This window comes from Diceros bicornis, chromosome 22 (assembly GCF_020826845.1).
Source record: "Diceros bicornis minor isolate mBicDic1 chromosome 22, mDicBic1.mat.cur, whole genome shotgun sequence".
Lineage (NCBI taxonomy): Eukaryota > Metazoa > Chordata > Mammalia > Perissodactyla > Rhinocerotidae > Diceros > Diceros bicornis.
Window position 1 is genome coordinate 48,638,996 of NC_080761.1, and position 23,274 is coordinate 48,662,269.

At 43.5% G+C, this 23,274-nt stretch overlaps 1 protein-coding gene across 2 annotated transcripts in view; it reads right to left on the reverse strand.

Annotated features, from left to right (window-relative positions):
* Positions 1 to 23,274, reverse strand: part of MOB3B (MOB kinase activator 3B) — a 182,008-nt gene that overhangs the window by 56,882 nt on the left and 101,852 nt on the right. The window lies entirely within an intron of this gene.

Sequence of the window (23,274 nt, forward strand, 5' to 3'; positions counted from 1 at the left end):
CATAGAAAGTGCTGTGAAAGAATTTGCTTTATTCATAGTTTCTCATTTAATCTCTCCACCTCATTTGATCTTTACGAGGTGGGCACAGTCCCAGGTTTACGTTGGAGAACCTGGGGCAGAGACAATTTATGTAGGGTCCCATGGGTAGGACGTGGAGATTTGAGAATTCAGACTCAGGAGCCAGTGATTTCAAGATAATAGACAAATAACACTGATTCATGAAGGTTCCAGGAGAGAGGCCAGACAACCTGTCAAGGAGTTGACAGAAGGGGCTGTGTGGGTGGCTCCTGAGTCAAGTCTAGAAGGGTAAGTAGGTTGCTCATATGTGGATGTGGGTGTAAAAGGATACCTCACCATGGAAGCATGTTATTTTCCTTTTAAATCAGGACACAGCTACTCTGTAAACCTAGTAAGCTGGTACCTTTGAAGAGTGTCTAGGAAATATGTACATACACACATTTTGTGCTCAGGTGCTAGCAGATTGCATTCTTTTTTTTTTTTTTGGTGAGGAAGATTGGCTCTGAGCTAACACCTGTTGCCAATCTTCCTCATTTTGCTTGAGAAAGAGTGGCCCTGAGCTAACTTCTGTGTCCATCTTCCTCCATTTTGTATGTGGGTCGCCTCCACAGCATAGCTTGATGAGTGGTGTGCGTCCGTGAACGGGATCCGAACCCATGAACCCCAGGCCGCCAAAGGGGAACGCACTGAATTTAACCACTACACCACCAGGCCGGCCAGACTGCATTCTTAATTTGTTATTTATACCGTACTTTACCCAAAACATAGTGGGCATCTAATAGATGGTTGCGATTATCCTTACTACTGTATGTTGGCATGAGGTTGAATTTACATGTATTGTCTATCATTCCCCAAAGTTCTCTCTCTTAAGGCTAGATGTTACTTTAAAAAAAAAATTTAAAGGGTACCAGAATTAAATGAAATGCTGTTTACTCTAGCCCTTCCCAGGAAATTTCCTGGTATATATAAAGATCAGAAAGGTTCTGAGAAATTCTACATTAAAGAACTGCTTATTTTGAAGGCAGTGTTTCTTAAACTTGGCCACAGAACCCTTTTCTATATAATAGAAACTTTGGGGAATATTGAAATTGCCTGATTCAATTTTGACTTCCTTGCCAGTGAGGGATAATTATGCCCACTTTCCAGAGGAGAAAATAGAAACTCACCCAGCAGGTGGTGGAGCCGTGGCTAGACACCTCAGTCTCTGCCTCCAAAATAGACGCTCATGTTTCCAAAACATGGCACTAGAAAAGCCACCGTCCCAGGTACTGTGTGGTTTGCTATTCATTTTTAAAATTTACAGGTAAAACTAAATGGTAGTAGAATTAAGTGACTTGGCCAAAATCACAGAGTCGGTTAGGCCTAAGCTCACTAACGTTTTCATATCTGTCAACACAGAAGCAAGCGACTAGCATTTGTCACAAACAGTTTGAGTGCACACCTGCCTGAGCTGAGAAACGGACCAGCAGCTGACCTCCGATGGCATTTAGGGTCGGTTCCAGGAATGGAACCGGGGAGATTCTGTTATTTCAGAGCTCAATAGCTCACACAATCTCAGTCCATTCATCTTGGCAACTAGCTGGCACACAGCTCACTGGCCTGATAAAAATAATCTGGTCATTTGGCAAGTAGAATCACTCCCATTGCAACAATTGTTCTGCAGCAACTCCTATTCTTCCACAGGAAACAACAGCGGAGGCGAATGCGCTTTAGGATTGGAACCCACCCACCGCAACACTCTCTCCAACGACACCTCCCTCCAGCATTTCCCCGGCACATCTGAGAGTCAGACAGAAGCCTTCCCCAGACCTGCCAGGTGCCTCCTGGTATAGCCCCTCTGCTGTTCTGCCAGTAACATGGCACCAGCCCATACTCGGGAAGGGGAGCTTAGGTGAGGGAGAGAAGGCGAGCCTGGTTCTCGGCCAGCAGCCCCCAGCCTCCAGCCTCTCTGCCAGGAATCTGGGTCATGCCTCACAAGATACATAGGTTGGTTAGGCAGTCCCTGTCAAGAGGAGGTGGGCTGAACATCTGGAGACCACTAAGGATGGAGATACGCATCTTGCCCTTGAACTTAGTGTCAAGGCAACACTGTTTAATTACTGGTGCACAGTCCTGTCACAGGGAAGGAAGCGAGACAGCAGGAGGAGGAGAGGGGAGAAAAAGGAGAGTCTGCAGAATATGCTTCCCTGAAGCTGTTTTTCAGCTGAGTCTCCTCCATGGGGTTTAACATAAGCGCGTGAAATCTGTACTCACAGGACATATTTTAGAGCAAAGCAGGACATGCAAAAGAACAGTGAGAATTTTTTCCCAATTTCTGTCAACTCAATTAAAAGTGTAACCAGCACTTCCAGAGTGTCAGGCCCTGTGAGACAATGACAATACAGTGACGATAAGATAAAGAAGGTAGGACGGGACAGAGCAGTGGTTTTGAAACTGTATTCTGCAGGTTTGACAAAGGTGCCTACAGGGCCACGATGGAGCGTGGGGTGGTGAGAGGCTGACAGCATGGGGTCCTCCCCTGCTTACCTGCTCTCTCTCTCCTTCATGCTCTCCCACCAATGTAAGCAGCTCTACTTGGATCTGTTCTCTGTGTTTCCTTGCAGGGAGAGCTGTTGGGAGACTCAACTTCTTGATGTTTAGAAATCCCTTGGGAATATTTGAAGGTACTTCCCGCAGGACTGGTCCAGGAACCTGACTCTTATTAAGCACGTAAAGACAGATGCCAATATTGATTGTCCTAATGGGTTCTGGCAAAGGAAACACATTTAGAGCTAATTGTTTGCTGAGAGCTTTTGAGCGCGCCCAAGCGCTGGCCAGGCCTGGCACGGCCTCCAGCACCTACCTGCTCCCTTTGATAGTTTGCTGCCGCAGCTGCTGGCTAAGCCCTGGAGCACTTGAAGGTTTGGATGCTTTTCGTGCCAACGATTTTGGGGAAGGGTGCCTCCGGGCCTCGTGCATGGGAATGAAAAAGGTTCTCAGACACTTTCCCCTCAGACATGTCTGGGGAGGTTTTCAATCTCGTAAGTTTTGAACACCTGGATTGTGCAGACATGTGCAAGAAGCACGTATTCCGCTGCTGCGTAGAAGCACATAGAAGACATTGGGCGCCCAAGAACGTGTACAGAGTTCAAGTTCTGGCCCCACTGCTGCCTCACTTGTGACCTGGGGCAGGCGACTCCTCTCTTTAAGCCTGTATTTTCTCCTCTGTAAATCAGGAAGCAATGATTGTTCCTATCTCATGGGGTTGAGGGGTTAAATTATCCACATGAAGTTAGAAGCATATTAGGTAGCACCTGATAGATCTTAGCCATTTCTAGTATTGTTATCATTGTTATGAAACATCTGAGAAGAACAACTCAACAAAGCCCAAGGAACTGTCCCATCACAGCAATACCCCATTTGTTGGTCTGGATAAGGCTCATCAAAATGAAAACTACAGTAGAGTGAAGTGTTCTCAAGAACAGCATGAAGAATTTTTTCAGATGCTAAAATGCATAAATGCACGAAACTTCTCTCCTTAGAGAAATTCACCAGATGGAAGCTCTTTCCGAAGGAATTTTGATATCTATAAATGTAGCACACACAGGGTCAGGTGTAACTCTCTGTCAGTTGTCATCACGTTCTTGATGGCCCTTAAGGCCCAGTCACCCTGAGTTCCACCGATATTTTCTTAGCTACAGGAATTGCATCTCAGAACACGTTTTGAAGAAAAATGTCGTGAGCCTCTCTTTCCAGGGGCCAAGGCAGCAATCAAAGAATCAGCTCACGACTCGTGTTGCATCCCTCATCCAAGGACATTTTCCTCTGCAACCTGCCTGTTCCTGGAAGAGTTTTGGGAGAGTGTGAGCATTCGTCCCTGCTAAATCACAGCAACTCAGCACACCTGTAATTTCACAGCTGCCTGGAGTTGCCACAGTAATGGAAATGTTTGTATTGGCTTCTCCGTGCAATCTGGAAATAGCATCAAAATGTGGCCAAGTTGCTTCTGGGTACAAAAATCAAGTTACGAACCTGTGAAAATGAATCCCTATGACTTAATGAATCTGTGGTCTAAATGTGTGTTTGCTAAGAAAATTGAAGTTAGATGTTTCCTTTAAATAGAGTGAAAGGGGAGAAATGGATGAACAAATGAATGATTATTTACTTAAAATATTTATCATCAGTGGGAATCACAATTTCTAACATACTTTTGAGTATGGGAATTCTCAGCTAAAGGACTTTGTAAATTGAGAATAATGATTAAGGATTAAAGGTGACGCATCTTAGCAGGCAGATCACTTAACAGCAACTTGCCGCCCTATTGTCTCCCATCAGATGCCCCCTCGCCTCCAGTAAAGTGGAGGATGGACTGAAGGTGGGGGGCAGATGGCCTGGGTCTGAACCAGTTGTTACTTAACTCTGTGTGGTCTTGGGTAAGTTTCTACACCTCAGTTTCCTCATCTATAAAACGGGGATGATAATACTACTACCAAAGTCATAGTGTTGCTGTGAGGATTGAGTTAATATTTTTGAAATATTTAGATCTTTGGATGGCATGTATCTATATAAACATTAGCAGCTGCTACCATTATTATTGTTACTATTATCATTATCATTATTATCATCAGATTGTCTCATTCTTCCTCTTACAGGCTGCCCTAAAGTTCCCTACATCAGCAACATTAACAGGAACATTTGAAGGACAATGTTCTCTCCAGAAGATCATTATAGCATCTCCTTAACCACTGACCTGTTAATACCTTTCAGATGGATTGAAAGTCACCTTGAAAGACAGGGAGTTCTGAGAGGCTGGGATAGAAAACAGGTATATTAAATGAGGAATAGAGTTTATCTTGTGGCAAGGGGTACCACGAGGGGATTAACATGTACGGCGGTGCTTCTTAACTGGGGGGTGGTTTTGCTCTCAGGGAACATTTGGCAACATCTGGAGGCATTTCTACTTGTCACAATTGGGAGGGGGAGGTGCTACTGGCCTCTGGTAGGTAGAGGCCAGAGATGCTGCTAAGCATTTTACAGTGCTCAAGACAGCCCCCTACAGCAAAGAATTATCCAACTCAAATGTCAACAGTGCTGACATTTAGGGTGTTAGGGTAAACTTTGGGTAGAAAAGCACGCTGGCCCCACAGGAGCCTCCACTTTAGGTTGGATATGTTGTTAACATCCAGCTACTCAAGAGCTAAGCTAGCTTCCGAAGGTGCCTGACCTGCTCTACAGTGATTTACACGGATGCTACTGCTGGAGTGCAGGAGTGATGTATTACCGAGTCCTCCCGGTTCCTGCAGAGAAGACTGAGGAGCTGGCGTGGTTCCCAAGCACCCGTGTAGTTTTCATTTCTGCACTGACCAGAAGGCTACTGCCTTCACTATTTTTAGTTCATGCCTTGAAACATCTGTACATGCTTGGTTTGGAGGCTTTAGAGATAGTTCTTCAAATTTAACACATCTAAAACATGTCCAGTGAATTCCTTTCTTCTTCTTTCCAAACATGTTCCTGCCCCAATCTTCCTCATCTCAGTAAATGCCTTGACCATCTTTCCTGTTTCTCAAGGCAGAAATCCTGGCAACATCCTCCACTTCTCTTTCCCTCACTCATCATATTTGATCCTCAGGTAAAGCCCATTGCTGCTACCTCCTAAATAGATCTTGAATGCCCCTTCTCCTCTCTACTGCCACTGCGCTGACGTGACCACTGGGAAGAGCTTCCTAAATGGCCTCCCCATTTTTATTCTTACCAACTTTTAATTCATTCTCCACACAGTGGTCTGAGTGAAAAATAATAATTGAAGGCTATGGCTCTTGACATCCTTTGACTGCTTCCCACTAACACTTTGAATAAAGTTCAAATCCTTTACCATGGCCCAAAAGAGCCTTCTATCAGGGGTTCTCAGAGAGTGGTACTCAGACCAGCAGCATTGGCGTCACCTGGAACTTGTATAGAAATGCAAATTCCCAGGCCCCAGCCCAGACCTAACGGATGAGAAACTCCGGGGATGGGGCCCAGCAATCTGGGATTTCACAAGCTGTCCCAGCGACGGTGATGCATGCTGGAGTTTCAGAACCACTGCTCACGTGATCCGGCTCCTGCCTGCCTCTCTCACCTCATCTTGCTCTGCTTTCCTCCTTTCCGATGATACTCCAGTCACAATGGCTTCTTTTCAAGACCACGCCAAGGTCTTTTCCACTTCAGGTGCTTACATAGGCTGCTCTTGCATTTCCCATCTCTCTTCTCATACCTCCCTCTCAGACACTTCCTCTCACCCACTCTATCTAATGTGGATTTCTGCCTCCACATTTAAGTCTCTGTGGCTACAAGCTGATGGTCTTCCTAAAGCAGTCCCTATCACTAGTTGTTTTCTATCTTCATTCTCTGGCTTGCTTGTTGTTACCTGGCTCCTCCACTGGTCTGTAACCTCCACAGGGCCAGGGTCATGTCTCTTTTATTTGTTAATGAATATACAATGGATACTACAGTGCTCGGTACACAGTAGATGGTCAATACATTAAAGGCTGAATGCATTATCACCACTAAGGTACTTCCAGTAGAATACAGGAAGAGACAATACGTGCAAATGCCCCCACTCCACCATTGGAACGAGGCAGACAGACAGAGCTATTTGATCTCCAGTCTTTCCCCCTTACACCTGGATACGGCCTCAGAATTTTTCATGACACTTCACTCTGTGTATCCACTAAAAAAAAAATCAAAGTCATTACTTGCAATGGAAGTGGAAGAGACAAGTACATCAATTTTTCTAAATAATATTTTAGTAATTTAACTGCTAGTATTATTTACGTGCCAGACGCTGCACTAACATTTCACAAGCATTATCTTATTTAACAGTCATGTGAAGCCTGGTGGAAGATATAATAATCATCTCCACTTATACTTGAAAAAACTGAGTTGTAAGACAATGTCATTTGCCCAAGTCCCACAGTCAGTGGCAGAGAGGGGCTCTAAATCCAGATGGTCTGACTGTGGTGCCTGAACTCAGTGCCGGTGAGAATAACACACGACACAGGTCATCTGCGTGAGACAGAGGGCGGAGCACGTCACCCAGGTCAAGGGTCAGAGGGAATCCTGGCGGAGTTCTGAGACACGAGTAGTCAAAGGCATGTAAAGCAAAGAAATGGGGAAGCAAAGGCATGATGAACCCTTTACTCTCACCTTTGTTGTCAGTGCTGTCAAATGGATTCCGACTCTTAGAGACCCTGTGCACAGCAGGGCGGAACCCTGCCCTGTCTTTTTGCCCCATCCTCTCACCTTCTGGCGCTCTATCAGACAATACTCTGCTGCTATTCACAGGGTTTTCATGGCCAACTTTTTTGGAAGTGGGTGGCCAGGTTCTTCTTCCTAGAAGTCTGGAAGCTCCACTGAAACGTGTCCACCATGGGTGACCCTGCTAGTATTTGAAGCACCAGTGGCAGAGCGTTCAACATCACAGCAACACACAGCCGCCACAGTGTGACAACCGACACACAGGTGGTGTGGTTCCCTGACCATGAAACAAATCTGGGCCAGGCAGTGAGAGCACTGAATCTTAACCACTAGACCTCCAGGGCTGGCTTTACTCACATTTATTCCTTTCTTTTTTCAATTATTTTATTGAGGTCATAATGGTTTATAACTGTGTAATTTCAGGTGTACATTATTCTATATCAGTTTCTGTATAAGCTGCATTGTGCTTACCACCAATAGTCTAATTTTTATCCGTCACCATACATATGTGCCTCTTTACCCCTTTCGCCCACCCCCCCAGCCCCCTTCCCCTCTGGTAACCACTAATCTGTTCTCTTCATCCATGTGTTTGTTTATCTTCCACATATGAGTGAAATCATGCAGTGTTTGTCTTTCTCTATCTGGCTTATTTCGCTTAACATAATACCCTCAAGGTCCATCCATGTTGTTGCAAATGGGATGATTTTGTCTTTTTTTATAGCTGAGTAGTATTCCACTGTATGTGTATATATATATATACCACATTTTCTTTATCCATAAATTCCTCAGTTGATGGGCACTTGGGTTCCTTCCACGTCTTGGGTATTACTGAGAGAAATCAAAGAAGACATAAAGAAATGGAAAGATATTCCATGCTCATGGAGTGGAAGAATTCTTCACCTACTCCAGCTTAAAAGAAGTCTTAGTTGGAAAGAGGTGCACTTTGGTAAAATGTGCTCAATTCACAGGATGACGTTTGGCTGAGCAGATTCTGTTCAGAGGTGATGCTTCTGCCTGCTCTCATCTCAGCCAATTCTTCAATGATAATCTTTTTTGAATATTGACAGCCTATCTGAGCTCTGTAAAGTTCATTTGTATAAATGAATACTGGGGCGTGGTGGGTCATGCTTAACAGGTCTCCTGGGGAAGGGAGCAGAGCTTTTCAAGTTTTACTAGTGCCCCAGCTAATCTGGTTCAGCTCTCCCGGGTCAATGATCCCTCCACGTAATGAGTTAGGTTATTGTTGGATGTATGCTGTTCATGTAAAAATTACGATAGCAGAAAACATTTGGAAACCATAAATTATTAAAGCATTTTAATAAAAGTAAGTGTTTATACCAAATATCCTCTCTGAGTGTGATCCAAAAAAAGAAAGTTTCTCAGTTGATTTGCACGGAAGGGAAATCTGCCTGGAGGTGGAATTTATAGCGCAGGCTTCACTTCCATGGCAACTGACGGATGGAGAGTTTCTTGATGGGCCCAGGATTCGGCTTGGAGGTATCATATGTTTAGTTAAGCACAAAAGTGATTTCAAATTTAGGAAATGGGGTTTTTCTTAAAGATTAATTTTACTTAAATTGATTTTGGAAGGAAATGCTTAAAGCAAATCAGATGGTTCTTCTCCAATATTTTAACCAGAAATGGATGTAGAAATCTCATATAATTCACAAAATTGAGCTTGACATGATGCCATGCCTCTGTGGAAAGAACAAAGAATTCTCAGTGCAGGGAAGAGATCATTTTATATGATCCAGTGCCTTTATGTCAGAGTTCCTGAAAGGATTATTCCCAGATGAAGAGCACCAACATTGCTGCTAAAAACTCAGATTTGGGTCCTGCCCAGAACTACTGAATCTCTGAGGGCAGGGCTCTGGAATTTGAAATTTTAACGTGTCCCAAAGAACTCTTAATTGGAACCATTTTTTGGTAGAATCTGAACAAAGAAACAAGGAAATATTCCTTTATCATATCTGGGAGCAGGTAATTCTTGAACATTATTACAGCTTAATGAAAAATATAGGCAGTAATCACAAACTAGGGTGCAAACAGAGGAATTTAAAGAATTTGTATGTATTTGGAGGGAAGCAAAATGGTGTAACATAGCAGTACTAGACTTCTGGGTTTCAAAATTCAGCAAAATTAGGCAAGGAGATCCACATAAGTTGTCTTCTTTATTTTACCAACAAGGGCAATTAAAAATGCCTCACCAACTCTATAATTTCATAGAAGAAAAGGCATTTTTAACATCCAAAAAGAAATAAGATGGAAAGACATAATCTCAGAATAAAGGACAGTCCTTTACATGGAATAAATTTAGGAATAAGGATGAGGTATTTGATACAATGTCCTTATTTTTCTCGTTCTCATTTTGTCATAGGGAGCACTGGCTCAGCTCTGACATTCAGGAAGCTCTCAGGTAGTAGAGAGACCAGGGTTTCATAAAGACAAAAATCAATTTGAAGCCCTGCCCCTTGCTAGCTGTGTGGTTTGGGCGTCCCTTATATGACCGATTTGTCTGGTTTGCTTATCTATAAAATAAGGATAATCGTCACTGTGACTACTAACGACCTAAGATGGACTGCTCAACTGTCACATAGACGGGACTCAAAAAATGCCCTTCTTCCCTGGTTTTCTCTTCTCTTGGCTTTGCCATCTCCTAAGAATCTTGTGGGATGTGAGATAAAAAGTCTTGAGAAAAAGACTGGCTTGAGGTACAATGGAGGAAAAAAGGCTGCTAACTAATTGTTCCCAGCTTTTTTTTTTCTTTTTTAGCTTCTCTCGCTTTAGACTCTGATGGAGTTTCCTGTTAGACAGACCCCTGGTACCTATCTGACTGTTACCGACAACTGAAATAGCAGTTCTCTGCCTCGTTTGTCACAAAACACAAGGGGTACAAGGAAATCCTTGCCACCCATGTTTAAATGCCTTTTCGCTTTTTATGTTATGCCTATTTATGAGATAATTATTTCCCCAAAGTAAATATAGGCCTGGTGATTATTTGTAAAGGGCACAGAGGTGTGGGGGGTGGTGCAGAGGGAGAGGGAGAGAGAACAGTGGAGGGGGTGGGGGAGGACCACTGTGGTGCACCACTCCAGGCACCATTCACCCTGTGTTCTATGAGAATGATGTCCCATTGTTAATTGTGTCCCAAGGAGTTGTGCAAAATGACGGACCTGGGCTGAGGGAGGCACACAGATAAATATTATCTCACAGACAGAGCCCACACATGGCCCTCCAAAGAATTTAATAAAATAATCTCATAGCTGACCCTTTTTAAGTGCTTATGTGTTAAGCATTGTGTTAAGTACTTTACATGCATTGTCACATTTTATCCCTCACAATAACCCTACGATTATTATCCCCACTTTCTATAGGAGGAAACCGAGTCTTAAGTGGTCACTGGCCCGAGATGGCCCAGCTGGTCAATGGCAGAGGAAGAATTTGAGTCTAGGTCTGCGGAAATTCAGAGCCTAAACTCCATACCACTTTGCTAGAGCATCCCTCCAGAGAACAGAGATGCTGTTTAACGCTCACAAACTTGAAAGGAGGGTTGTTTTCTCTTCTCTCCTTCCTCATAAGAGGCAGCTGACCAGCTTTGGCTTACGTTTCACCTGTGTGAAGGCAGAAACAAAAGCTTTTGGAAATAACTCATTCCTCAATTCTAGAGCAACGATGTCGCTGTTTTCTGGGGCAGGAGGCTGTTGTACTTGAGGCTCTTTCAGGCTACGTTGGTGACTGTATTTCCTAAAGCAATGACCTCCCTTTCTTCAAGAAGCCGTCACTCAGGCCCTGCTGAACTGGACAGAAAGCGGTAGCCAAATATCCTGTCGTCAAGCCTCCTCCAAGGCAACTCAGCGGAGAGGTTATTCTGGAAGTGGCTCCACTATGTCAACGTTATGCAACTTTGCTAAGACTCACTTTATTAGCTACCACCAAGAGCTAATAAAACATGTCAGGAAGTCTCTGTAAGCTGTAAAAACATTTCCAAAGGTCACTGCCGACACTCTGGACTTCAATGACTTTTTAAAGGAAAAGAAAACAGAGGCAGAGGCCCAGAGTTCCAACAGACAGAACTACCCAAAGCAGTGCCCCAGGGGGCTGCAAAGGCCAACAACTCCATACTACACCAGCCACTGAACAAACTCTGCTGGAGCGCGTCTTGAAGAAAAGGTCCAAAAGCCACAAAAGGGAGGTGGGGATGGTGACAAGGAAGGGAAGCAGGACATCTTAGGCTTGATCTCATGTGAGGATACCCTCTTTCTCTTGGTTATTTAGATTTGGTGTGTGGGGCACCTACAGTCACGTTCTCTTATATTTCTGGCACCTACCAGCGACTCCTGTATAGAGAACGGTGTAGGTGGCAGAGAAGTGATTAATTTTAGATTAACCATAGCATATCAGGCATTTTTCTTAATAAATGCCCCTTTTCTTTTATAAAAATAAACATGCTTTTCAATAAAAAGTAGCAAAATATAAAAAAGGAGAAACAATCATGTCACCTTAAAAGCTGGGAATACAGTTTCATATTTTATATTTCGGAAGATTTGACATCTGGGATGTCTCTAGACAAGGGACTAAGAGCCAGCGGTTCTGCTAGATTGGAAATCTTAATCATCATTGAGACTTCCATTCACTGCTGATAGGCAGGTCCAGGCCCAGAAGAGGCAAGAACATTTTTATCCTGCCTTAGGATAACAATTCTAGACTTGACATCTGAACTTTGGGGGAAAAAAGGTCATCCGTGCAGTCAGTAAATCAGAATGTTGTCTTGTAGAAGCTCAGCGTGAAAAGACTGTTGATAAGTCAGTATGCCCCAGACTGAAAGAGGCAGGTTCTGTCCTGCTTTGGCACAGTTGCTGGCCTGCTCTAGTGCACAGATTGGGCATGGCTGTCCTTAATCACCTACTGTAGGCTTCCATAGGCACTGAATGTGATTCAATTCCCTAAACATTGCAATGCTCAGTGAACTAGTCAATAACCCAAGATACCATAGGGCTGAGCTGCCCCTCCCCTTTTGTCTGACTGTGTTTCCTTTCTCCTCTTCTATTTGCTAAGATGAGCAACATAGAGCCCTAGCAAAGCCTAGGCCTTGCAGCCCAGAGAGTCCCTGCTCTGCCCTGCCTGCTTTCTAACTTTAGGCTGGTTCTTTTGCTCCTCTCAGGACATCTGCATAATGGAGATAATAGTAGGACTGGCCTCCAAGAGCACTTGGAGGATTAAGTGAGATGTGCTTTCAAAGCTCTCAGCAAGAAGCTTGGCACCTAGTTGGCATTCAATATACCTAGGAATTCACAACAGTGTATTGCTGGACTGGGAGCTCATTGAGGACTGGGGTCACGTCTCCTTTTTCAGGTCCTGAGAACTAGGGGCCTGGGTACCCAATGGGGGTGGGCTCCAAATATGTTCAAGAATAAATTAATTTGGTTTGATTTATTTCGCTTTCCTTCCCTGGTACATTGTCTCTGTTTTTTTTTTTTTTTCCTTCTCCAAAATAGTAAACTACGTTTTCTCTTACTTCAAACAGATGTACTGTCGACAGCAGGTTGAGGCTGTCCAGTTCTCATCTTATTTTTTTTACTTGCTCTAGAAATAGTTATCTTTCTTGTATTATTTTTGAGAGTCAGCATTCCTTTCCTCCTTCCTCTCTCAGAGTTTTCCTTCCTGGGAGAACTGCTCTTCACTCAGTTATGGGGGTTCTGGGGAGTTTGTCAATCTGTTATCCCCCTACTCCATCCCTACCCACCCCAACTGACACACACCCAGAATCATCATGCGACACTAAGGTTACCTTCTTTCTAATACATCCTTTTTCCTACTCAGGTCAGTCAGAGCCAGTTTCTGTTGCTTGTAACCAAAGAGCCCTAATTGATATCTATCTTGTTTTTTCTTCCTCTGTAGTCATGTCTCCTTTCTACTGGATGGACGTTTTCCCCTATGTCTCCTTGACCACCCACCACCAAATTTAATCTCCTTCCTCTGAACATGGCAGAATTTATTCCATTCTGTGACTAAGGATGACATCACCCCTCTTCCAATAAGTTCAGCCTTTCTCTTAACTAGCACACTGGCTCCATGAAATTCAGTTACCCTCAAGGCAACCTGATTTTTTGCTCAGCAAAATGTTAATGTTAGCATCCTAAGTGCCCTAAGACTTGGCTACCACAATCTTAAAATGGTAATGTGGAAGGAGAAGTAGCTACCATCTGCTTTAACTCTATTCATTTTACAGCATGGAAAAATGAGGAGAGACTTAATGACACGGCCAAACTGCCAGATCGACGAGAGATTAGAATGCAGTCTCCTGATGTTTGGTGAGATGTTGCCGTCATCTTAGTGAGCAACTTATAAGGAAATACTATTTTGGACCCAACCCAAGTAAATTTTCTTTGTGAAGTAGAAAAGGCCTTTGTCATAGGACAATAACATCTACAAGGCAGTCTCATAATAAAGACATCTACGAATTGTTTAAAATAAAAAGAAGTTAGGGAAGAGAGGAATGCAGGAAGAAGGAAGAGAGGTGTTAAGGAAAAATCTCTGATATTATTTCTTCTACAGGGAGGTGCAGTGATCCTCCACAACTGAATCATTACAAGTCGTTCATCAGCCAACATATATTGAACTCTTATGTGCTGTGAGCTGTTTTAAATTTGAGGGTTCCCCGCACACACAAAAATAAGCATTGGGTAACTGGCCCAAAGCAATGAATTAATAAAAGAGTTCTTTATTTTAAATTCATATATAAAAAATATTTAATTTTCTTTTTTCCCCAAGGAACAAAAAATCCTAGTCTCTTAAAATTCCCTGAGTGATTGAATGAATAAAATGGGAAGAGATATATACAGGCTTTAGGAATGCTTTGCATAAAACATGCAGAGTTCTCCAAACTTTTTGTTAGATAACACTATAGAAATGTCATTATCTGCAAGTATGAACACCAAAGGCACATGGCAATGATAAGTATCTTTAAATTTCTCTGATCTAAAAATCTGCTTTATTGCAGCTACTGTCTAGACAGAGGTGTTGGTCATCATAATACCTAGCATATTACATTAGCCTTAAAAATGAATGAAATTAGATCTGCACACGACTTTAATCACAAAATCAAAAGTCTGTATAAGGTATTTGCAATCGACAAAAGGTAGAGCAGATATAGCTTTCTGATTTTTTTTCTTTTTTTACAGGATCAAACTCAGAGAACTTTTAAGTTCAGGGCTTAGAGGGATAGAGCTTAACTGTTAAACACATAAGCCAGGGGTGTCAAATATATGGGTTCCATGTCACCATGCTCCCCACCATACTTCCAAAGCAGATATCACCAATTGACCACAGCACTCTTTTCCACTTAGGCCAAACAGTCCCAGAATCTTCCCAATGCGGTGCAACAAAATGCCATAACCAACAGGTAAACACAAAGAAACCCACCTACCATTTCTCTATGAACCACCCTGGTACTCGTGCCTGCTTATTCAACAGCTGGAATTTCCATAGTTCTTTAGTTCATTAATTACGAACTTACTAAATTTATAATGAAGAACCACATGTATCAGTTACAGCTGGTTCTAAAAATGTGCAGAATGCCTGGGCCATTCATTTCCCTTGGTTCTCAAGAATATACAGCGGGGCCCTGAGGATCCCCAAATACTTTAATTATCTACCGTAGCACTTTCCGTAACATCTCACCCAAATCCACCTCTATAATTGAAGTAAAAGTATCACCAAGCAAGAGAGAGTAGTATTTGTTCACATTTTCCAAATCAAAAATGGATTTCTTTTCCTTTGTTCAAGACATAGGCCCTGACCTCTTCAGTTTCATATCCTTCTCAAAGTGGAAATAAAACCCATATTGCAGGCCTAGGATGAGACACTATGACCATGAGTCTTACAGAAGTGCATTGCCCCCCCTCCCCGAAAAAAAAGGTCAAGATTGACATATTAACAATCTCATTTAATTCTTCTTCCATTGAACCACAGCATATTTAGAGCTAATATATACATTAGAAAGCAATAACCAAATAAATGCAAATTAATAGGATCTTCACCGATTATTATGTAAAGCAATATATTTCAAGGGAATAAACCAATAATACCTCAATATTTTGAAGTTTTCACTAATTCTAAGTGATCACCTCCACCCCTTGCTCTGATGAGGGTGTCTGTGAAATTTGACTACATCTCTTTCTTTAGTAAAATGTACTTTTTAAAAAGTTCATAGAACCCTCAGAAGAATCGAATAATAATAACAGAAGCTCCCTCCCAAGAATTGCTTTCACGACTAGGTATTTTTTAATTTATAATTTACAGTAATTCTTTATGTGCAAAGAAGGACTTCCGAATACTTGAAGGTTCATGACACTAACTTGCTCTTTGAGAGCAGCTGAACTGTGTTCCCAGCAAGTGTATTTATACCAGAGCTTCTCAACCTTAGCACCATTCACATGGGGGGCTGGATAACTGTAGTGAGAGGCTGTCCTGTGCATTGTAGGGAGGTTGGTAGCATCTCCCCACTAGATGCCAGGAGCACCCTCCCAGATGTGACCACTGAAAAATGCCTCTAGTCATCGCTAAATGTTCCCTGGGAGGCAGAATCATGCCCAGTAGAGAACTCCTGCTCTAGGCCATTCATCTATCGCTTACTAACCTCTCCCCTCTTTTGATAGTTGATCCAAGATAAATTTTATGGCATTCCTCCTCACTATTCAAAAGATCACCCTTCTGGGTTATCTGAGTGGAAATTAAAGCAATTTTATCTTTAACCACACAGCATTCCTGGGAGGGGCTCATGTGTCATCTTCAATTCATTGTTGAGCAACAGAATTGAATGTCAAGTCACACAGTGAGACGGATATGATGTGTCTCCTGAAATGGATCCCCTTCCCATCCCCCTCCCAATCTGGGCAGAGAGACCATCACCTCACCTTTGCCTTCTTCCCTCGGGAAGATAAACTTTGCGCGGAAGGATTTCACAGCTCAGAGCAAGAACTAACAGCAGCAACCATCTCCTAGGTAATTTGGGGCAAGATTTCTAACTCTTAGAGCCTCAGTTTTCCTATTCATATAAACAAAGATAATAATTCCTACCTCTTAAGGTTGTTGCTCAGAATTGAAGAAAATAGTGTGTATAAAGAATTTAGCACAGAGTCTCGTATACAGTAGGTATGCATAATAAATGTTAGGTCTTTCCTTCCCTCTTCATGGGGAATGTCAAACCAGGGCCACTGCATGGTCTGATTTGGAAGTTATGATGGGACCGGAAGAGCTGGGTGGAAGGCAAGCAGCACATGCGGTGCCCTCTGCAGATTCGGATGAAGGCGGAAGCTCCACATGTCAGAGGGGCAGAACACATCTCTGAAGCGGAAACACTCGCAGTGTAATACTGCTAAGTCTTTTCACAAATAATTACATATAATTAAATACCGTGATGGCTTTTCAAAGTCACGTATGATCTGAATTAACAAAAACAGACATCTGCGACTCTTGTGGTAAATGACTCAAAACGTACATAAAACTTCTCTTACTTTCACTTCACCATCCCTATCCCTCACTGCTGGTGGGTTGAATGATATGAAATGACTGATATTCAACTATTTTTTTATCTGCAAAATGGCACTTTCTTAGGGGTCAATCTAAGTTTTGGGGGGCAAAACAGACTCTTTCAAATATCTAAAATGTTAGGTTCTCACGTGGAGGTCAAATAAGTTATTCTTAGCTGTGTGTGGAAAATTCCGTGGAAAGCAAGCCCACATGAGATGCCCTATTATTAAGGGTGAAAATTCTGTTCTTCCCCATCCTTCTTTCATCAACTCAAGATGCTGATTTACAGAGCTCCCAAAAGAAACCTCCAGCAAAAGAGGCAGGTGCTTGATCCCAAATCTTTGCAGGGCTCTGAATCAATCATGGGGAGAAGGGCTAACTCATCTGAAACTGCTAATGGGCTAGTAAATAAAAGAGATGCATATGTCTGCCACACTGGGGCAGGACAAGGGAAGAGGCCATGTAGCACAAAATGGCAGATGGAATTGCCGTTTAGGCCATTGTGGATTTGGGGCTAGTGAGCATCCCACCCCCAGCTCACTCCCACCAAGTTGCCCTGCTGGGAGCAGAAAAGACTGGGGAGTAGGAGTTAGGAGATCCAGAGCCTTGGCTGAGAGAGACCAGTCACTGGATGGCTGTCTTGGAGTGTTTTACACACCAACTGTACCTTGACTGATGTGGTCTGGACACCCTTCCATTAATACAAATCTTGAAAACTGTCTTGTACACCTCTCTGAACCCTTCCACTAATCAGGAGGGCAGAGGGATACAAACTCCCAAATCTGTATATCCACTCCTAATCCCTTTCCTGAGCCTCAGGCTCCCTTATCTGACTGCCAACAGATCTTCTCCACCTTGATCTCTTATTAGGATCTCAAATTTAACATGTCCTTAAACGAAATCATATCCTCCTGCCCCTTCCTGTTCCTATCATCCATCTCAGTTGGAGCTACCACTATCGGCCCCACCTCTGAAGAGGAAAACCTTCATCTGGCTCCAGGTTCTTTCTCATTCTCTCCACACATTTAAATAATTTTGCTTCAGAAGCCTGTCTCAGGCCCAGCTGCTCCGCTCAATCCTGCCTTGGATCAGGAACTTATTTCACACCTAGACAATTGCAGTTGCCTACTGCCTGCCCTCCCTGTTCTCTATCTTCCCTCACACCTCTCTCTCTTCTAAACTGCCTCGAGTCTTCATCTCAAAAAAGCAGCTTTAAAAGCTTTACATTGGTTGCACATTGCCTACAATATGTTTCCTTGGCTCTTAACTAAATAAGAATAATACATATAAATGACTTACTTTGTCTCTGGTAGAGAATAATGAATAATACATACAATAATTATTAATTGCATTGTTAATTGTGTATACAGCGCTTCAAAATCTGGCCCCAACCTAACCTTATTCCTGCCGCTCACCCAAAACCCTCACTTTTCTGACCTCACTGACTGTCTCCTAGTCCCATGAACTCAGCAGGCCATTTTACAACTCCCTGCCTTTGCACATTCTGTTCCCTTAGCCCGGAGTGCCTGCCTCCCTCCTTCCTTCCCCAACTGCCAGGGAAACAGTTACTCACTTTTCAAGACTCGGCTCAAAAATCACCTTCTAGGTGAAACCTTCTCCCAAATCCTCAGGTGAAACTGGTTATTCCCTTCTCTGAGGAACATTTTTATATCTCTGCTATAGTAGCCCCCACATTTTAAGGTGATTCATTTGTTTCCTGTTCTCCCCGTGTTACAATGTGAGCACCTCAAGAACACGTGCTATGTCCTCGTTTTCATCTACCCAGTTTCTACATGGAGCCTAAGTTAGAGATGGTCCACGTAATGGTGGGTGAAAGAGACAGCCAGTGGCCCGAGCTTAATGATGGTTCTTCTAGTGTTACATTAAATGTATAAAGATAACTACTTAAAGGGGGCAGTATTTTACTATGCTTCCTACTCCTTCCTTTAGTGTTTCTTTAAGGAGAGAATAATAGGAAATATCTAGCATTGCCTCCTGTGGAGAAGGCAGAAGTATCTGAGACCTAGAAGTAGGACATCATGGGGTTCCTTTGTTCCTTTTAGCTGTGGTGCAAATTATTTTACCTGCTTTGAAAACTAGTGTTTTGATCTATCCATTACAGGGAACAGAAACCTATTCAAGCTATTTAAGTAAGTGAGGGATTTGTGCTAAAACATGGCACCCAAGAGCAGGCGATGAAGCAGAGTGATGGAACTGGGCCAGGGAATCCAAGGGTGGGGACTGGCTGCTCTTCTCCTCTCCCTGGCCATGCGGTCTCACTTCTCTCTTTCACTCTAGTCCCTGGAACCCATCTCTTCTTTTTAGTTTCCTGTAAGGCTTTATTTTGTCTTCATTTGACATGCACATGAGCCCCAAATGGCAGCCTCAGCCTGGCCTCCATGACTTTTCAACTCAAGGGCTCTAACAACTTTTCCCTCCAGCCTCAGTACTGTTAAATCAATTAAACGAGGAGGTGGCTCTAATGCCTTAGGAGCCTACGAAAGCAAAACAAAACCTAAGCCTGAAACGCATCAAGGTTAAGAAATCAAACCTAAGGACAACCAATCACAAACAGCCACCCAGGCTTTCCCAAATAAGGCAACCCTCAAGCTACAGCCAATCAAATAACTTCCTCACTTTGCTTCCGCCTCTTCTCTATAAAAGTCTCTCCTCTTCTCTATAAAAGTCTCTCCCCAGCTCCCGTCGGTGGAGCGTTTCTGACCACTTCTGGTTTGGTGCTGCCTGATTCTAATCGATTTTTGCTCAAACTCTTAAAATTTTTAATATGCCTCAGTTTATCTTTTAACAGTACAAAGGTCATGAGAGAGGGGCTCTAGATGGCCTGGCTCTCCTTTTGGGTGGGATACATGGCACAGGCCAACCCATTGCCAGGCCTGGCTCAGGTCAGGTGTCCACCCTGGTCCAGACACCAGTGTCAAGGAGGGGTGGGATCACATGGACAGATGCCCTCTCCTCTGGGGCTTTGAGCAAGGATGCATGATCTGAGAAGGGCCACAGGAAGGACAGCCACCTCCAAAAGTGTATTCCACCCCGCTCCTCCCCCAAGAAACTTGCCCTAGAGCTTTCCGTCTCATCCCTCATCCCCAGTAGCTTTGCCAGCCTGCTGCTCTGCTAGCATCAACAGTGCCAGACAGAGCACATCTAGATGCCAAGAGTTAAATCCTCTTCATACAGTAATGAGGAATTAAAACCATTAAAGCAACATCAAAGCAATAAAAGCAAGAAAAACAGGTAAGCCAAAAGTTAGAAACATATAGTGAATTTAGCAATCTATCTCCTATCGGATAGCAGATTTTGAAACATGGCGACCACAATGATTCTGGGAGTTAAACTTCATTTCATTTGTTGTTCCACATAACAGGTGGGCCTTATGCTCCATCAATTTCCTCTGGTCCCTCCAACAGCCAACGTGCAGGTAATATTTCCAATGTGTAGATATTTCTGTGCCATAGAGAACAGAGCACAGAAGTCAGACAGACTGAATTCTGCCACTTAGTACTTGTGACCAAGAGAAATTCATCTAACCTCTTTCTGTCTGTACCTCATCTATGAAATGGATATAATAAAACCTACTTTGTAGAGTTCTTATGAATGTTAATCGTGATACACATAAGACATATCTTCCTATGCCTGGTATATAGGGAACAATCAATAAACAGTATTAGGTTGAATCATATGAAGTTGACATTTTGATAGGTCAAACTAATATTATATGCTGCCCCTATCAGAGGACTTATCACTTTTCATTATTATTGTGTTTTTTTTATGTTTCCACCATTAAACCATGAGCTCCATGAAATAATGGACTCTGCCTATCTTGTTTCCCACACAAAGCCTGGCACAGCTTGCCAGACAGTAGGTGTTTCATCTGTATGTTTTGAATTAATGAATGTTGATAATGATGGTAAGGATGGTGATGTTGAAGATACCTCTTCCGGACTGCCTAAATCTGGGACAACACAGCCCTTTATTCCATTGCCTGGCATACAGTAGTGACACAATAAATGTCTATTAACGAAATGAATGAATGAACAAGTAAACAAATTTCAAGACTATATGAAGTCCAAAGAGACTATCAAGTCAATAAAAACTGCTATGAAGCTAAGTGTTGGTCATTGCCATCACCAAACATCGAGTGGCTTGCCTTCATTTTCACATTTCCAGCAGGCTCTTTGGTGCTGTGTGGACACTACCAACATTCACTTGGCCCTGTGGGCCTCTCGGGCAAATGAGAGAGGCAAAATGCTGAACTGCAGCCTGACAAGCCAGGAAAGTTCAGGATTGTTGTGTGTAGCTTCCAGAAGCCTGTTGGCTTTAGTCTGCCCAGAGACAGCCAACTGCTCACGATAAGCCTTTGGATGGAGGAAGACCCTCCAAAGGCACTGTGTGTGGCTCAAGCTACTTGATGCAGTTTTTGTCCAAAGAACCTGCTTAGTTGATTCTTGCATCTCTCATCAAATATTCAACTTTCCCTAGAGAAAAATAGATTAGAAGAGAGAAGAGTCGTGGGGAAAAAAAAAAGATCTAGTATTTGGCCCTGGTAACCACCAGGAGAGCAGGAAAGAGCCTAGGTTGATCAAGAAGACAGAAAAAAAAAAAGGGACAGTGAAAAAGGAAGACTTCATCCAGCCATACATTTGTCTTTAAAATTTCATGTAACGGCCAGTTTATGTCTCTGAATTTTTAGAATGAAGTCACTTTGAGAGGAGGGGAATATTCTTTCTGGTTTTGACAACAAATAAATGGGGAAGAAAATATGAAAGGTAGAATGCAGTTACATTTAGAAGAAAATTAGTCATTTTCAACTATTTAACCTTCAGGAACCACAAATATGCACACATGGGGAGAGAGGAAGAAGGAAAGAATGGCTGAGGTCCACAAAGACAAACACACGATGTTATCTCCAAGGATCTCCCACACCACTTACTGCCTGGCCCTGCTCTTTGCTCTGTTATCCAGCAGGTCTGGGAAAGACTGAAGTGCCCTGTGTGTCACCACCTGAGTTTAGAAAAAACGCTCAGAGCAGAACATCAGGGAACCATTCCCAGATGAGGCTGAGGATTGCTGCCATTTCTCACGACGCCGGAGCTGGTCTTTTCAACTCAAGCTACTGTTTACAGGAGCGTTACCACAGGATTATAATTATGGGTTTTGTTTAGTTATGAAGAGGGTCTGAGTCCTCCAACAAAGGAAGAGGAAACAACTCGCTCAGAGCTGTGGAGTGACTTTCACACCCACTGCTCGCCGGAATGCCGTGGTCTGCCTGGATTCAGGCCAAAGCATGAGCCCTTCAGGCATGGGGAGCTCTGAGCTCATGGCAGCCAGGAGGGCCAGTGTTCTGCTCTGCCTTTCCCTCTTGTTGGATAAGCGCTAGAGGTAGGGGAGGCGAGGAAGTCCTCTAATGCCACCAGGCTAGCTCTCTCACCTGGGCAGACTTCCTTCTGCGCTAGGGAAACTGGTCACTCTCATCTCTCCCTCAGAGTATGAAACCAGTAATGCCCAGATGCATGGAGGGGAGGCTGTCTCGGCAGTGGGAATGTGGGGAAAGCCTCGGGGACTGTTTCTGGCAAGACAGTGGAATGCCTATTTGCTCCCAATATTGCTTGTTGTCAACTTCCTTCCTTGTCTTTTCCTCTATTTTTGGTCCTGATCTTGAAACTTGGGCTCCATGTTCTTTGACAACTCATCACACCACTGGATCAGGCAGACCCAAGCCTTTAGTTCTGCCTGCCCTATTTGGTACCCTCATTAAGTCCTCACAGGCCTCTCCATCTCCAGAGGCTGTTTCTGAGCAATTAGCCTGGTGCCTGGAACACCAACAGCTCACTGCTCCAGGGCGTCCTGCTGGTCTCTGGCCAGGGTTTACACAGCCGACTTGAGTCAGAGCCTCTGAAAGAGTGTGGTAAGCAGAGTAGGATCTGTTGACCTTCTACCACATGAAAGCTGTACAGATTAATGTACAGGTGACTCAGCCACTGGAATAATGCATGCACCACTTCTGAAATGTCCCGGCAGGCTCTGTCAAGTCGATAAGACAGACAAGCCACACTGGGGGTGAAAGTAAAAATTCTCCTCCTCCTAAGAGAAATCCGCTTGACACTATCCAGCATCCATCCACTGGACACATAACAGATCAAACTGGGACTTAGTCTTCAGCCTGCCTGAATTCCCAAGAATCTACATTTCTGAACCCAGATGGGAGATGCATTTTCTATCAACACCTGGACAAACGGGGAAATCCCCAGCTTTCCTCTCCTTCAGTCTGCTTCCTTGGACCTGGGACATGAGCATTCCATTAACATTTGATTGCATGAAGGTACATTTTCCCAGCGCATGATTATGCATCTTGAAAGAATGTGGTAGCTGTAGCTACAAGACCCACCATCAATCACTGGTCATTAATCCCCATTGAGTGTTCCTCCTCCTGTAACCTCACTGTACCTGTCCTGGTTTAAGGTCCTGCTGGCTGGGCCCACTGAGAGCATGCCT